The sequence below is a fragment of the Tiliqua scincoides genome, chromosome 3 (assembly GCF_035046505.1).
Source record: "Tiliqua scincoides isolate rTilSci1 chromosome 3, rTilSci1.hap2, whole genome shotgun sequence".
Taxonomy (NCBI): domain Eukaryota; kingdom Metazoa; phylum Chordata; class Lepidosauria; order Squamata; family Scincidae; genus Tiliqua; species Tiliqua scincoides.
This window is the reverse complement of record NC_089823.1, coordinates 13,748,038-13,764,818: the sequence shown is the minus strand read 5'-3', so window position 1 is coordinate 13,764,818 and position 16,781 is coordinate 13,748,038.

Here is a 16,781-nt window from a genome sequence, read left to right as displayed (position 1 = left end):
CAACAGATTTATTAGATGTTGAAAGGCATGTTAGTCTGCCGGAACGTATTTTTCAGTCTCTTTCCAGGTATTCGGCTGGTATACTAAGAGATCTTCAATATTCCTGTGAATTCACTCTTCTGTCTGGTTTGTCCACCAGTAGCACTGAAGCCAGCTGCAGTAAAAAGAATCCCAACCTATTGTTAGAAAGAGTTGTTTTGCCCAGTCCTATCCTTTCCTCACCCGCTGATGCAGCCATGCCAAAAAGATGTTTGCTGTACCCAGTGGGGGACAGGGAGGGTGGAGTAGGAGGTTTTGGAAGGGAAAAGGGATAGGCTGCACCCCCCTCCTGCAGCCTCCCCCCTTCCTCCCCCTTCCCACCCAGTTTTGCCCCTCCCTGCCCTAGTTTTGCCCTCCCATACCCCTCCCACCTCCTCCACTGACTTACCTTTGGGTGGCCAATGTTCTGGCAGGCTGTGGCACTCCTGCTGGCACTCCAGCAGTGTGCTACTGAACACTGCTAGTTTTGCTAGGGGGCAGTCCCAAATGATTTGGCTGTTTAAAGCTGCTGAAGGTGGTAAGAGAAAGGCATCATGTTAGACTGTGTATAAAGGTCTCTTTTTGTTGCCTGCCAGGGCATACTTCATATACCACTCAGGGTCAAAGTACACATTATGTGCCATCACTAAGCTGATGCGTTTAGTTGTTTTTTACTAAATGGTCACAGCACAGGTCAGTAGGTCTTGGGCTGGCTCTGATAACAGCAGTGTGAAAGCAGGGAATTCTGATTGGGACTGTGGCAAGGCCAAAGAGTCAAAAGGCTGAATCCTATGCAATTTTCCAGCACAAATGCAGCTGCAATGCAGCCCCAAGGTAAGGGAACAACCATTAACTTGAGGAGACCTCGATGACTCCCTCTCCCCACTGTAGGATGCAGTGCACATCCCAGTGGCATGGCTGCATCAGCACTGGAAAGTTGGATAGGATTGGGCCCAAAGCCTCCTTATCTGGATCCTCCCCTCCACAACTCACACAGAATGTCATATAAACTCCAAGCGTGCTATAACTGTAATGCACAGCTTGGTCTTCAGTGTGCTGGAACTCTGGAGATCAGGTAGGGTAGGTTTGTCCAGAGCTGTAACTAGGGTGGAGCCTGAGGGGCCCCTGCCCTGGCTGGTATGCCAAACGGGGGTATATTACTGCCCTAGTCTCCACCCTAGTTATAGAGGAGGTGCTGTCAGCTTCATGCACCCCCTTCCCTCTCCAATGGAGGCTGGGAGCCTCCACGGGGGAATGTGTTACGACTCTGGGTCTATCAATAGGTATTAGCCATGACAGCTAATCAAAGCCTCCAAACCCAGAGGCAGTATATCTTTGAATACAAGCTGTTTGGAGGGAAAATGGCAGGCCTTGCTTATGAGCTTCCCAGGGGCAGCTTCCAACCCATCCCCTTTAGCAGCTGCTTGCTTGTGCCGTCAAAGCTTCCTGAAGGGAGGTGGGATATACATGTAATAAATACAATAATTTTTTTTTTTCAAGGAATGCTCTGTACTTGTTTATTTGAAAACATTTATTATTTTTCCTCCTATTCCACATCCCGCATTGTAAGCATCAGTTCCTCAGGTTCATTTTCCTGGGAAATTAGAGATTTCATAGTTGGAACTTAACATCTGACAAATGATAAAAAACAGTGCAGCCTCGTAGACTCAATAAAACCCATCTTAGTCTTGCCCAGTGTATAATTTTCTTGCCAAGCCAAAGCCCTGTTCCTGCACCAACCCTCCCTCCCCCTCCCCCACAAAGTCCTCCATGCCAAATTGTCCACCCAAATGAATAATTACCCCCCACAAAAATAGATTTTTATGTCTTAAAAAGCATTGCGGTGACACACGACATTATTTCTAGAGTAGGTGGTTTTATTCCTGCTCATGAAGATCAGGGGAGAGCTGTCAAAAAAAACCCCTGCCAGAAATAAGACAACTAAAGGCTGGGGACAATGACATGATAGAGCAGTGTTTCTCGAAGTGTGGGTCGGGACCCACTAGGTAGGTCGTGAGCCAATTTCAGGTGGGTCCCCATTCATTTCAATATTTTATTTTTAATATATTGGACTTGATGCTATTAGACTTGATGGCATGTGGCTGCATTTGGGGAAATGTTGCAGACCTGTACCTTTAATAAGCTACTATGTATATTCTTTTAACAATGATAGTCAATGGGACTTACTTCTGGGTAAGTTTGGGTAGGATTGCTGCTTAGGATTGTTAAAAATTTTCATGCTTGATGATGTCACTTCCGGTGGGTCCTGACAGATTCTCATTCTAAAAAGTGGGTCCTGGTGCTAAATGTGTGAGAACCACTGAGATAGAGGTTTATAAAATTATGCACTCTGTGGGTAGAGTGGACTTATTCTTCTTTTCTCATCATATTAGGATTTGGTTGCAGCCAATGATATTAGTTGGTAGTAGGTTCAAGGGACACAATAAATTAGTGATTTTCAATTAGTATGCTGCTACAAAAGGTCTATCAGTGTTCTGCGGGGAAGTCTGGAGCACAGTGACTGAAAATTGCTGAAAAACTCTTCTGGGTTCTGAAACTCTGCTTCTAGGGCAACTGTCTGTAGTAATGAATTGCCTGTCTCTCTTCTTCTGCCGGAGCAGGAAGAGGAACTGACAATTCATTATTACAGACAGTTGCCCTAGAAGCAGAGCTGCAGGAACCTGAAGAGTCTCCCAAGCCAAAAGTGATATCACAAGAGGCAATAGGACAAATTCTATCCAATTTTCCAGTGCCGGTGAAGCTGTGCCAATGGGGCATGTGCTGCATCCTGTGAGAACATAAGAACTTAAGAAGAGCCCCACTGGATCAGGCCATAAGCCCATCTAGTCCAGCTTCCTATATCTCACAGTGGCCTACCAAATGCCCAGGGAGCACACAAGACAACAAGAGACCTGCATCCTGGTGCACTCCCTTGCATCTGGCATTCTGACATAGCCCATCACTCCTGTGGTGAGGAGGCAGTCACAGAGGCCTCCTTAAGGTATGGGGACATTTGTTTCCTTACCTCAAGGGTTGCATTGCAGCAGCACCAGTGCTGGAAAGTTGGATAGGATTGGGCCCAAAGCCAGTAGAGAAGACCATCAAAGTCAATGTGCCTTGAGAAGAAAAATATTGCAATTTGTTGCTCTACATGCTAAGTTTTACTTGCAGGTGGTGTTTTTAAGCCGTTTCTGTCCAATGTTGCATATACACAACGTTAGGGACCAAATGTGTATGCCTGTGGGCCGGGAAAAAATGGGTTAATTAGGGAGCAAACTAAAATGGCATTTTGTCACCTGCAACCAGTCCACTCTGTCACCTCAGGATTCATTATGTATTACGTATTTAAAAATGCTGTAACCTTCTGCCGTCTTCAAGAGGGACCCAAAGTGGCTAACATAAAGAGGCTAACATACTGCCACCTCATTCTACTTTATATATACAGTAGAAGCAGGTTTCAGTAGCAGCTGTCTCTGATTAAACATTTTATTTGTTTAAAGTATTTTTATCCTGCCTTTCCCCTCCAGTCAGTAGGTGCGCAAAGTGGTTGACAGTCAATTTAAATAAACCTAAGGCAACATAAAAAAACACAAGACTTCAGACAAGGATATAAAAACCGTATTCCCTGATTTTGCAAAGTATGATTGTACAGTAAATATATATAGATATATGCTTATCTATATATATCCTTAATGGGCAGCCCAATCCTGAGCTGCCTGTGGCGCCCGGGCTTGGCAGCACCGAGAACGGCTGCCGCTGGTTCCTGTGTGCCCCGGGCTACCGCGGGAGGTGCCTCAGGAGAAAAGGACTTTTGTCCCCTTCTCCTGGGTAAGGTAAGCAGCCCCATAATGGGGCTACTCACTTTACCTCACTCACGAGGTAAAGGCGCTCGTGTAGGGTGCAGAGCCCTCCATGAGTGCCTTGGGTCCTGCGGAGCAGAGCTCCACGGAGCCTCCCTCCCTCTTCCCAGCATGCCTCCAGCCCACTCCCTCTCCGCGTCATGCCTCCGCATCACACCTCGCCCCCACCCTCTCCCCACCCCCCGCTGGCCTCCCCCAAAGTTGTGGTATTATTCAAAAATACCAAGATCTTAAAAATTTTGGTTAGTGGTGTCACCCCCCCATCCGTGTCACCTGGTGCAGCCCTCACCCCCCCTAGCAATGCCACTGGTTTCCATACAGTGGGGGCCACCATATTTTTGACAGGTTCCTCCGTTCTTTAGAAAGGAAAATAGGAGGAAGTGATATGTGCATGATGAGGGACATCTTTTCTAACTACGAGATTGCTTGGAGAAATTCTAGCGCGGTTGCATGCTGGAAGCTAAAAGAAGAACTGCCCTCAAGAGTTTCTAGTGCTAGAAGCTGAAAAAAGAACGCAGACATAGTCATTCACTCTCCACAAGAACCCTGGAATTTGTAGATTTGGGGGTGAGACTGGCAATGTATTCTCAGCAGAACAATTTCCATGATTGTTTAGGAGACACTATGACACTTAACCCATTTCTGCCCAGCCCACAGATGTATGCACTTGATCCCTGCTGCATATATATTGCTGGAGGTTGGCAGTTTGATTCTGTCATGCCACTGCACTGAGAACTGGTTCATTTCCAGGTCCAATTCAAGGTGCGGGTTTTGACCTTTACAGCCCTAAATGGCCTGGGACCAGCGTATTTGAGAGACCACCTTCTTCAGTATACTCCGGCCCATTCTCTTCAGTCATTGGAGAGGGCCCTGTTGGTTGTGCCACAATCAAGAGAGGTTAGGGGAGTGGCAGCCAGAAATAGGGTCTTCTCGGTGGTGGCACCTGAACTGTGGAATTCCTTCTCCTTTGAGTTGCGAACAGCTCCTTCCTTGTTAACCTTCTGGGGAGGACTGAAGACTTGTATTTCAGAAAGCATTTGATGCCTGCTAGAGGGCATGATGGCTGCTTTTTAAACAATTCTTTTGTACTGCTGGTTTTATCACTGCTGGTCTTATTGTTTTATTATTTATTTTATTTTTGTTGTTTTTTAAAATATATTGTATGTATTAAGTCTTGTTAGCCACCTTGGGTGCCCTTAGGGGAGAAAGGCGAATTACAAATCTAATAAATGAATAAATGAATAAATATGCAACATTGGGCAAAATGGCTTAAACTAATGCATGTTTGTACCATTGATAGAAGCTTGGTCTTTCTTCTCTGAGAATTAAAATTCCCAGAAATTTGGTGTTGTTGTTTGTGTGCTAGGTTGCCATTATTGTAAATCAATTTATGCTCATACAGTAAGGCCCACTTATAACCAAACTGTTCCTGAGGCTTAGTGCCTGTCTGTCATGATTCAGATAACATGAATAAAAAAAGCCTTAAAACCTCCCAGCTTCTGTATTAATTAAAATAATCAAAGGCCAGGACTTTGCCTGTCTTATCAACCTGATCCCTCTAAAGGTGATGTCTGTCTCTCGATGATGAAACAGCAAGTGTGGGAGACTTTGTGTTGTGACAAATATGCCTACTGTGGCTGCAATCCTATCCACACTTTCCCAGGAGTAAACCCCATTGACTATAATAGGGCTTATTTCTGAGTAGACATGGTTAGACTTGGGCTCTAAATTACATAATGAATGAATTATCCAGATGTTTCCAAGCATCTGTGATTCTAATGGCTGGTGGCTAAAAATTGGTGCATTTTAATTTTAGCTGCAAGCTAAGTACAGGTTTCAATTTAGACATCTGAAGAGTGAGACTGATGTCTCTCTGCACCCATAGTGAATCAGAGTCAATGGCAGCTTCCCACTTTTAACAGGCATTCACATTAAGAGCCTCTCTAGTCTTCTGAAGAGATTCCTGCTGAAAGTGGTCTGCTCCTTTGGAGAATTGGTCATTGCTCAGTGGTGAAGGATAGCTTTTGCTTGCAGACCTTCCCAGAGCCAATCTCTGGAATCTCCAGCTAGGGCTGGGGGGGAAAAGTAAACTGTTCAAAAACCCCTGAAGGTACACTGGCAGGTCAATGTAGATAATACTATGGTCCAACTGAGTAGATGGTCCAACTCAGTAGACTCTGTGATGCATCTTGAGTTGACAGCAGCTCTGTGCAACACAACATCATGTTGCATCAAGCAAGGGTTCTAATGCATTTATTCTCATATTTTTATATCTCCTTCCTCCAAAGAACTATGGGCACCATGCTTGGACTGCCCCCCTTTTTATCACAACAACCCTGTGAGGTAGGCTAGACAGAGTGTGACCAGGTCACCTAGTGAGTTTCATTGATGAACTGGTACCTGAACCCAGGTCTTTCTGGTTCAAACTGACTTTTTGTCTGCTTTACCACATGATGTAGCCCACACAGTTGTGGTCCGTGCTGTTGCACCAGCATTGTGTTCTAGTTCCATTTATGGCAACACAATACTACAGCTCCTGTTATTAGCACAAATGTGACTATGCCCACCTATTCCATTTCCCATTGCAAGGATGGATAAGATTGGGCTGCAAATCCATCATGAGCATCAACTACTTTCCTCTTTCTGATTCAAAGCACGTTAGAGCAACTGACAACTGGGTGATAGGTATCGATCCTGCATTTCTCAAGGCTCATTATAATTCCACTGAAATCTAATTTGGTAATTGTCACTAATTAGATTTGTTAATGGGGTTAACTTCAGATTTAGGCCTAAATGGATATTTCTTCTAATTTGGACTTGAGGTTGAAAATGAACATCCTCTGAAAGTCTGATTAAAGTTGCAATCCTAAAGTTTCTTATTAGGGAGCTTAATCCCATGGAACTCAGTGGGGCATTTCTGTGTAAGGACACTCAGTGTTGCCCTGTAGGAAATCCATTAACTAGGGTTTCAGGCTTAGGGGCTCCTTGGGCAAGATATCCTCAGTGGACTCTTTTCTCTTGATGGACTCACCTGCTCCTCCACCTGCTCCTCCTCCTCCTCCTCCCCACTGTAGCTTGCTGATGAGCAAGTGGATGAGCAGGAGTTGCCTCACCATGTCTGTCTACTTGCTTGCTCTCTTTAGACCAGCAATTTTCTATGCTTTTCTTCTCATGGCACACTGAACTCTATGGTCTTCTCTATGGTCCTTATCTCTTTCTCCAGAAGAACAGAGTAGTCTTTCCTCCCACCTACACAATACTGCCTGCTGGTTGGCAACCTTCAGTATCAGAAGACTATGGTGTAAGCCTACAGCACCCGGTATTCGCAGGTGGTCTCCCATCCAAGTACTAACCAGGCCTGACCCTGCTTAGCTTTCGAGATCGGGCATGTGCACGGCCTGTATTAGAATCACAGAAGATATTGCAAGGAGATAGAATGTGGTGTCTACAGTGGCCCTTTGCTCTAGTCCAGTGGTTCTCACACATTTAGCACTGGGACCCACTTTTTAGAATGAGAATCTGTCAGGACCCACCAGAAGTGATGTCATAACTGAAAGTGACATCATCAGGCAGGAAAATTTTTAACAATCCTAAACTGCAATCCTACCCACACTGACCCAGGAGTAAGTCCCATTGACCATTGTTAAAAGAATATACATAGTAGCTTGTTAAAAGTACAGGTCTGTAACATTTCCCCAAATGCAGTCACATACCATGGTAGCATCAAGTCTAATAAATTAAAAATAACATATTGAAATGAATGGGGACCCACCTGAAATTGGCTCACAACCTGCATAGTGGGTCCCGACCCACAGATTGAGAAACACTGGTGAATCTGGGAGACATGGGGTTAAAGCCTGGGCTTTCAGCAGTGGGTGTGCTGCTCAGCTGCAGCCACTAGAGGCAACAAGGTCTTCAGGTATATAAGCAGCACCTGGGGCAGGAAGAATTGATGGGTTGTAGTCAGAGAGAGGAGAAACTTGCTAGTTTATTTGAATGGCTTCCTGACTAACGGATTGACTCATGGATCTCTTAATGGACTTGTGGCTTGATTGACTGGCAACCTGACTGGTGGACGTACAATGAACTGGTAGACTGACTCATGAACTAGCTAACTGCAGGCAAGCTACCTTTTTCACTGGTGCTGGGGTACTATGGTAGTTCTTGCATATTGCTAGAGCTAGCTCTAATTAGCTCTAAAGTGAGCATAAGTTCTCTAGGCCAAGTTTAGAACAGGAATTTGGCAAGATATGGCCAGCAGATATTTTGATCAAGATGCCCTTACATCTGATTTCAACATGATTCTGGGAGAGCAAGAGTGCTACACTGTGAGTGTTAAATTCAAACTGCCCCATTGATGCTAGCATGGTAGTGTAGTCGGAGTGTGGGAGTATGGTTATCAACACTGTATGTACTGGACACATCCAATCACTCAGGTGAGGTCTTCTTGCTTCTCCAGAATCACATTGAAATTGAAGGTCAGTTGCAAGTCTGAACTGTTGTTTCTTAGAGATTGTTCCATACACTGACTGATCCAACTAGGGGCTGTATGTGCTTTGAAACAGGGCTCTTATTTATCTCTAGCTGGATGGGAAATTGTGATTGGAAGTGCAGGGCCAGCCCAAAACCTCCTGGCACCTGAGGGGCAATCCAAATGCTTCCCCTAGTGATGTTCCAGCTTCTACTCCTCCCATTTCTTGGACTGAAAATGGAAGAGAAGGATGGAGCAGGAGAGGAATTATGTCTCTGCGCATGAACTGGAGGTTGTCCATGACTTTGTGTACCTTGGGTCAACGATCTCCGACACTCTTTCTCTCAATACCGAGCTAAACAAACGCATTGGTAAAGCAGCTACCACGTTTTCCAGACTCACAAAGAGAGTCTGGTCCAACAAGAAGCTGACAGAACATACCAAGATCCAGGTCTACAGAGCTTGCGTCCTGAGTACACTTCTGTACTGCAGCGAGTCATGGACTCTTCGCTCACAACAGGAGAGGAAACTGAATGCTTTCCACATGCGCTGCCTCCGACGTATTCTTGGCATCTCCTGGCAGGACAAAGTTCTAAACAACACAGTCCTGGAACGTGCTGGAATCCCTAGCATGTATGCACTACTGAAACAGAGACGCCTGCGTTGGCTCGGTCATGTTGTGAGAATGGATGATGGCCGGATCCCAAAGGATCTCCTCTATGGAGAACTCGTGCAAGGAAAGTGCCCTACAGGTAGACCACAGCTGCGATACAAGGACATCTGCAAGAGGGATCTGAAGGCCTTAGGGATGGACCTCAACAAGTGGGAAACCCTGGCCTCTGAGCGGCCCGCTTGGAGGCAGGCTGTGCAACATGGCCTTTCCCAGTTTGAAGAGACACTTGGCCAACAGTCTGAGGCTAAGAGGCAAAGAAGGAAGGCCCATAGCCAGGGAGACAGGCCAGGGACAGACTGCACTTGCTCCCAGTGTGGAAGGGATTGTCACTCCCGAATCGGCCTTTTCAGCCACAGTAGACGCTGTTCCAGAACCACCTTTCAGAGCGCGATACCATAGTCTTTCGAGACTGAAGGTTGCCAACCAGAGCATCATTCTAGCTCACTACGCTCCTCTCCTCCATGTTGGCTTTCACTTAGCCATGCCTCCAGTCTCCTTTTCTCCTTCTACTCCCCACACCAAACTCTCCCTTCATCAGGTGCTTTTATGCCTGAGGGCCCTATCACTGTCAAGTGGCTGCAGCTGTGCAGCACACTCCCTGCTGAATGCCCAGGCCTTAACCCTTAAAGGGGCCGCTGCTGCCACCCCATCCTACCTCCTTGACAGATCTTCCGAGATTCCAATACATGGAGGTGGATACCCCCTGCCAGCCAGCTGCCAGAGGTGGATATCTCAGTCTGCTTCACAGATGGACTGGCCCTGCACAAGCAGATGCATGTCCCATTTCCAATCAGAGAACTGGGACATGCACAGCCGTCTGCCAAAATTCGGAAGCCTGCCAATCTGACTGTTAGAAAAGGGAGGGGGGGCTGAATCCAGTGTCCCCCATCAAACAGCTGATCAATTTCAGCTTTTAAAAATAGGGTATTGTGCACAACCCTAGCAGTTGTACACTTGCTCTCTCACATCCGGGCCAATTATTATCACCTACATTATTAACATGAGAAGTAGTAACAATTGCTGTTGCGTTTTGGTTCTGGTTGAATTTGGAAATAATATCAATGCCAATTTCCCAGAGGACAGAAACACCTCTTGTGACACAAGCTTTTGAAACAGAGGAGGTTTGATAGCATAAAAGAGTCCTGGGTACAAACAACCAGTTCTTCCCTGCTGATCCTATTTGCATTTTTGTTTACACGAAAACAGCTTCTATTGTCACTTTACGATGAACAATGGATGTGAAGTAAAAAACACACACACTGTCCTACAGCATGAAACATGTTCACAGCATTGCTTCTCTTACAACGTAGCTGCTATTATCCTTCTAAGTGCTGCTGCTGTTACATGGTTGAGGGCGGAGGAAGAGCATTTTTTTTAATCAAAAGGGGCTGTTGGATGTAAATAGAGCTGAGGGTGGGGTGGGGTGGGGGCTTGAAAAAGACTTCCCTCTGCTTATCCACACACACCAAAGAAGCTTATATAACTGACATTTCACAGCTGTACGTAAGCAAGCTAACCTGATTGCTGACATTCATGTATTGTGTAGGAGGCCCAGAAGCTTGAAGGGGACTATGAAGTTCAAATGAAGTGGAAGTGCAGAACAAACTTCTTGACACAGAAAGAAAACTGGGGGGCCTTTCTGTTGGTGGCACTTCAACAGTGCAAGAAAAGGCCATTCATCTATCTCTGAAGGCCTCTGTACAAGGTGCCACGGGGGGGGGGGGAATAGTGGTGCAATGCTACTTCCTCCCCATCCTGCCTGGAGCATTTACAACCTTTGTGCGCCCCCCCCCCCAATACTGAGGCCTCCTCAGGGTAAGGGGACTGCTGCTCGAAACTTGGACTGCAAGGACCAGCTCTGTTATATACAGTTCCACCTGGTCTATGTGAAATTGACACATATGATTGTATGACGATGAGGGAGAACTCACCTAGGTCAGTGTTATCTGGATGAACTGGTGGTGGCTCCTCAGGGTTTCAGACAGGGGTCTTTCCCAGCTGTGCCCAGAGATGCCAGACAGTGACCTAGATGTCTTTTAAAAGGGATGGTGTCACAGTCCTGTGTCTCTGCGACCGATCATATGCACTCCTGGTTCACTGACCCAACACACCCAGCAAGTCAGAAATGCACGTTCCCAATTTGTTCTTGTGAATTCCCATAACTGTCTCAAAGGTCTTAACGCTCTGTGAGAAAGCAGGGCACAGTCCACAGGCAGAAAAAGTCCTTGTATACATCCATCTGATCGGCCAAATATCCTAACCAGGTGGGTGTACGAATCATTTATGGCCCAATCCTATTCTTCCCCCCCCCCCACCAGTGCAGCTGTTCTGAAAAGGTGCACACTGTATCCAGAGGGGGTGGAGTGGAAAACTTCAGAGGGGAAAGGGGACTAACAGCCCAATCCTATCCACAATTTCCTCAGAGTAAGCCCCATTGACTCTAAGTATGCATAAGACTGGGCTGTAAACCTTCTACTCTGCAATAGGTTTCCTTGGACCAGTGCCATCTCTTTAGCTGGTGCAAGTTGTAGGAGAGAAAGGCGACAGGGAGGCTGTGGAAAAGGCGATAGGATCTGGCATGTACCATTGCCACTGGGTCTACCCCTCCGGTAGCCTCCCTGTTCCTTCCCACTCCCTGCCCTGTTTTGCTCCCTCCCCACCCTTCCCACACTGGTTTACCTGCTCTGGTGAACAGCCAGAGTTGGGATGACATGTGTGGGAAGGCTCTGGCTTTCTCACCATAGCTTTGGCAGTGCGCATGGCTAGAGCACATTTTACAGCTGCTTTATGGTAGCCAGTGCTGGTGGAACACTAGTTCCATCAATGAGACAGTGCTGTTAGTTTCAACCACACATTTATTGCCCCAGGTAGAGGAGCACAAATTGACTCGGACATATCAATACGATCTACTTTTGCCAGAATGACTAATAATGTTGAGTCACCATCAAACTGAGTAATTTTCATACAGGTCTCAGAGGTGAGTATGCAATACCGAAAAATCAATAAAGCTGAAAAGGAACACGCAACATCACTGTCATTTTCCCCTCTGCTCTTATACACAATTATTCCAGGATTTTTTGTACCTAAACGTATAATTGGGAGAAAATTGTTGGTGGTACGCTTTCACCTTCAAAATGCAGCTAACTTGGAAAAAAAAATTGATCGGTCCATTTCTTAGGTACTGCTTTTAACCTTGAGAGTTGGGGCTAAGCTTTGAGCAGCAAGACTGAACATACCCTTCAGGACAGTGTTCCCAAATGTTTTAGCACCAGGACCCACTTCTTAAAATGACACTCAATCGGGACCCACCTAGGTTTACCAGACTTTTAAAAAAGATCTAGAAAAAATATTTTATTTATTTATAAGTAATAATATGCAGAAAAAAGACCCAGAAACATTTACCTCCCTATATTTACACATGCTGGGGTACTGCAGTCGCTGAGCTCTTTGCAGGATAATTAGCTGCTACAGTATCTGATTTTTGAACAGCCTCAGGGTTTGAGTCAATTAATTATCTGATCTTTCCATCACTCTTTGGAGACCCACCAAAAGTCAGGTTGTGACCCACCAGTGGGTCCCGACCCACAGTTAGGGAACCACTGCTTCAGAAGATTCTTAGTATAAAGGGACACCATAGCAGCTGCACTCATCTGAGTAGGGTGGGATGAAGTACATTTGGGGACTTATGGCTTGGTATGAATTGGTCTTCCCCTGATCATGACAACTTTTATGTAGTTAAGTTCAGGGTCATCGTGCAGCACCCATAGGCATGCTTCAGAGCCCTAGAACTCCAGCAGAGCTCACAGCATTGATGTTTGCCACCAGGTCTCCCCGTCTTCTGGAGGACTGAGCTCCAGAGGCTGCAATTCAGCTGGCAGCTGCCACTTGTTTTTTCATGATTATCTGAACACAGCCAGTAGTGTAGCTGGGTGCGTGTGTGTGTGTGTGTGTGTGTGTGTGTGTGTGTGTGTGTGGCGCAGTAAGTATTGCAGGCGCAAAAATGTGCCATGTAAGTGACCCCTCCCAGTAACCATCAGAGCCATTGGGGCAGTGATGGCAACTTATAGGTGATTCTGCTTGGTTCGAGCAGTGCTAATGCATTGTCATCGCTGCCCAGAATGGCTCTGACAGTGAGAGGGGCCGCTTACACGGCGCCCGCAGTACCGACCATTTCCCCTCCTCTCTAGCTATGCTACTGTTTTTTTCCTTTCTCTTAGTGTGAGTTGTTTTGATTGCTAAGCATTAACATTACAAAAACAAGAACTTCCTCGCTAGAGCAGACTGGTCAACTAGTCCAGAATTCTAATGAACTGTTAATCTGCTCAGCAAGGCAGGTGTTGTTTTTTTTTTTTAACATGTTGATACTCTCAATCCCTGAAGTTGAACATACTATGCAAGGCACTTTGCACATGCAAAATGCCACAGGAAGGGCTTTTCTACTGTACCCTCCATGACAGTTGCACTTGCTCCACTCTTCTATAGCACTAATAAAAACTCATGGAGCAACCCTAAGTTCCTCCTGTGCTGAAAGAGCACTTACTCCACTGTTGCAGGCTGTCACACAAGTGCCATAAAGCACTTTGTAACAGTGTAGCAGTTGGTAGTGCTGGCAGGAAGGCCTGCACTGTCCCGCTGGTGGCACTGCAAGCTTCAGCATGTGCTGAACCAGGTGAGGGCCCAATCCTAACAAATTTTTCAGAGCAGGTGCCACTGTGCCAATTGGGCGTGCACTGCATCCTGTGGTGGAGAGACAGTCACAGAGGCCTACACAAGGTATGGGAACATTTGTTCCCTTACCTTGGGGCAACATTGTGGCTGCACTGGTGCTGGAAAATTGGATAGGATTGGACCCTAAGCCCTGCGCAATGGAGGGGTAGAGGGATGGTGGGGAGGGATGTAACAGGACAGGGAGGGGACAGGGTGGGTAGATTGGGTCTGGGAGGTTGGCAGGATAGGCAGTGCTGGTGCATGCTGCATCTTATCCCCCTTCCCAGGTCAGATCTGCCAACAGGGATCCACTCAGACTTGCACTGGCAAATTAGCAGGTGCAGGTCCGAGTACACCCATTGCGACTGCTAGGGCTTTCCCTGGGACAAGGGGAAAAATGTCCTCTTACATCGAAGAGACCTCCAGGCTGCTAAATTCCCCTGCGGGATACAGCACAAGTCGTGCTAGCCCCACTGCATAAGCGTGGGGGAATTTCAATAGGATTGGGCTGCTTGGGCTGAACAAGTGGTCATATCGTTGAAAGACGATCAAGATGATGAGTCGTCATCAGGTATTAGAAGGTATAGTTTTGTTGGGATTCCTTGAAATGGCAGAGAAGCAGGAGCGGAATGTGAATGGAAGAAAACTGGAGCCAAGAAACACTGGGCAGCTTATCCAGCAGAACTGATGCTGTGCTGGAACTCATGCGAGTTAAAATGAAATCAGTGGGAATTGGAGATGAGTTCTGGTGGTTACTACAGAAGATGCTAGCTGAAAGTATCTCAAATCACCATCAGTAACAATGAGAACTGATCTAAAGCCTTTGCGGGAACGCAATAGGTAATTCTTCAGTGCTCCACTCATTAAGCACACGTGCTTGAACGTTCTTCATTAGAAGTGGGTCCCCTCTTCCTCTAATTGCTTGGACACGTCCTGTTTTTTGGGATAAGTTGCCACAATGTTTATTCTAGCGGGAACTCATTAGCTGTGGCAATAAAAGGTTCCTGCTGAATAAAATCACTCAGAACGTGCCTTTAAATATTTCCTTTAAAAAACTTCTGATTTAAAGAATAACATGGCGCAAAATGTAGCACTTGCCTCATTAGCTTTTCTTACTTACTTACTTACTTACTTACTTACAAGAGCTTCTTCCCTGTGAAAAGTTTGTGATGTAAAGATAATCCTTAACATTATTTATCACATCCTCTGGAAGAAGCTCAGGTGTGAACTGGATTCACAACACTGCAGAGACTCCTGCTTTGAGAAAGAAGGAAAGGTGCCAATGCTACAGTTCCCTAAACACATCAGTTTATGAAAGACAATGAACTCTGGCTCTGCCAGATCCTTTCCAGATCCTGGTGGAGCTAGAAGGAGCTCGGATCAGCTGGAGGTAAATTTAATAGGCTGACTGTTGTGAAAGTGCCATGCCCTATTCTGTGTAGATTTGGGATCCATGATAATTGGGCTTCTGATCTTATTAATGCTTTCCAGTGGTAGAGCTCTCCACCCTGAAGCCTGGGGCAAAGTTCAAAATGGCATCCCCTGATGCCACACCTGGAAGTGTGTGTGATAGGAGTGATATCCTCACTTAAAAAAAATAGAGTGGCCAAATGGTGCTGACTGCCCCCCGCCCCGTTGCCCCCAGACCACCTGCTTGCCAGCCAAGGTACAAGGGGACAGCCACAGACCGATTTCGCTACCTCCTGCAGTCTCCAGAGAAAAAAGTGTCACTTTTTGGAGACAGCAGGTGCTCTGCCGCCCCTGCTTCTCCAAGGTGGTGCTGAGCAACCACAGACCAATTTCACTTCCTCCAATCTTTGTGGTGATCACTTTACTGCACTGGGCTATGCCCTCCTGGAAGATGCCTAGCACTACATGCAAGGTGCACACGCATGTTCCCTGTAAGCCTTAAATTAAAGCTATTGGGAAACATGGTTGATGGGAGGTGTTTGAAGTGGTGGGCATCCTTCCTTGAAGGCACTCACTGGAGGGTGACATCCAAGGCTGAGCACCTGCCGAAGACAGCAAAGCTGGGAGCCTGGGCTGTTACTAGATAATACCAATAATAAAGATGACTGAATCATCTTTTCCTACTTGCTTTTTTAAAATATAAAAATAGTCCAGAGTTGAGTCTACTTTTTAACATCTTAGACATACCCTAATTACTGTTTACAGTTTTGCAAAGCACAGGGCAATAGCAAAACCTGCATGGATATTTGGATTATCCCCATCATTAGGGCGCAAAGCTTTTAGGAAAACAAGGCAATTTACTTTTCTACGAAAAGCAGAAGAGGTGGCATACTGTAGGGCTGAATTTGCTCAATTCTGATAAATATTCCAGAAGTGAGACAATAGGTGTCAGCCAATCCTTTTGTTCCACTAAAAGACTGGCTTATGTGGGTTGCCACATATGCCTTTATGTAACTGACATTCAAGAGCAAACACTGCAGGCCACTGAGAATTAAGACTCCAGGGTTAACAGACTAACTTGTGTGTCAGGATTTAATAGCTCTTGTTCTAGCCTCCTAATGAAAGGGTGAGGTTTTCTCCGCCTAATGGGGGTGGTGGGAAAGGACAATTTTGCAAATGGTTATAATTAATGCACAGAGGGTGAAATCTGAGAAATGAATATTTCAGAAGATCCAGCTGGGCAATTTACAACAGAGATTGGACAAGAGAGTCAGGCTGCAATCCTAACTACATTATCCTGTGAGTAAGTCCCATTGATGATAATGGGACTTACTTCTGCGTAGACCTGCACAGGAATGGGCTCTCAGTTAACACAACCCCTTGACCAGGAATTGGAGAACTTTCCCTTTGTGGACTGATTGAAATGTTTGGGGCCAGGGCCAAAGAGAGGAGGGTAAAGGGGGTAATTGTACCTGGGCCCAGGGTTAGAAAGGGGGCCTAGGAGCCAAAGGAGGGGGCCCAGAAATTTTCTTTTTCAGAAAAGAGGAAGTTGTATGTTCCTAGAACTCTCAGTTCACACTTCCTAGTCACTTGCTATTCTTTGAACATTGCGCTTCACTTAGGCAGAGCTACTGTAACTGGC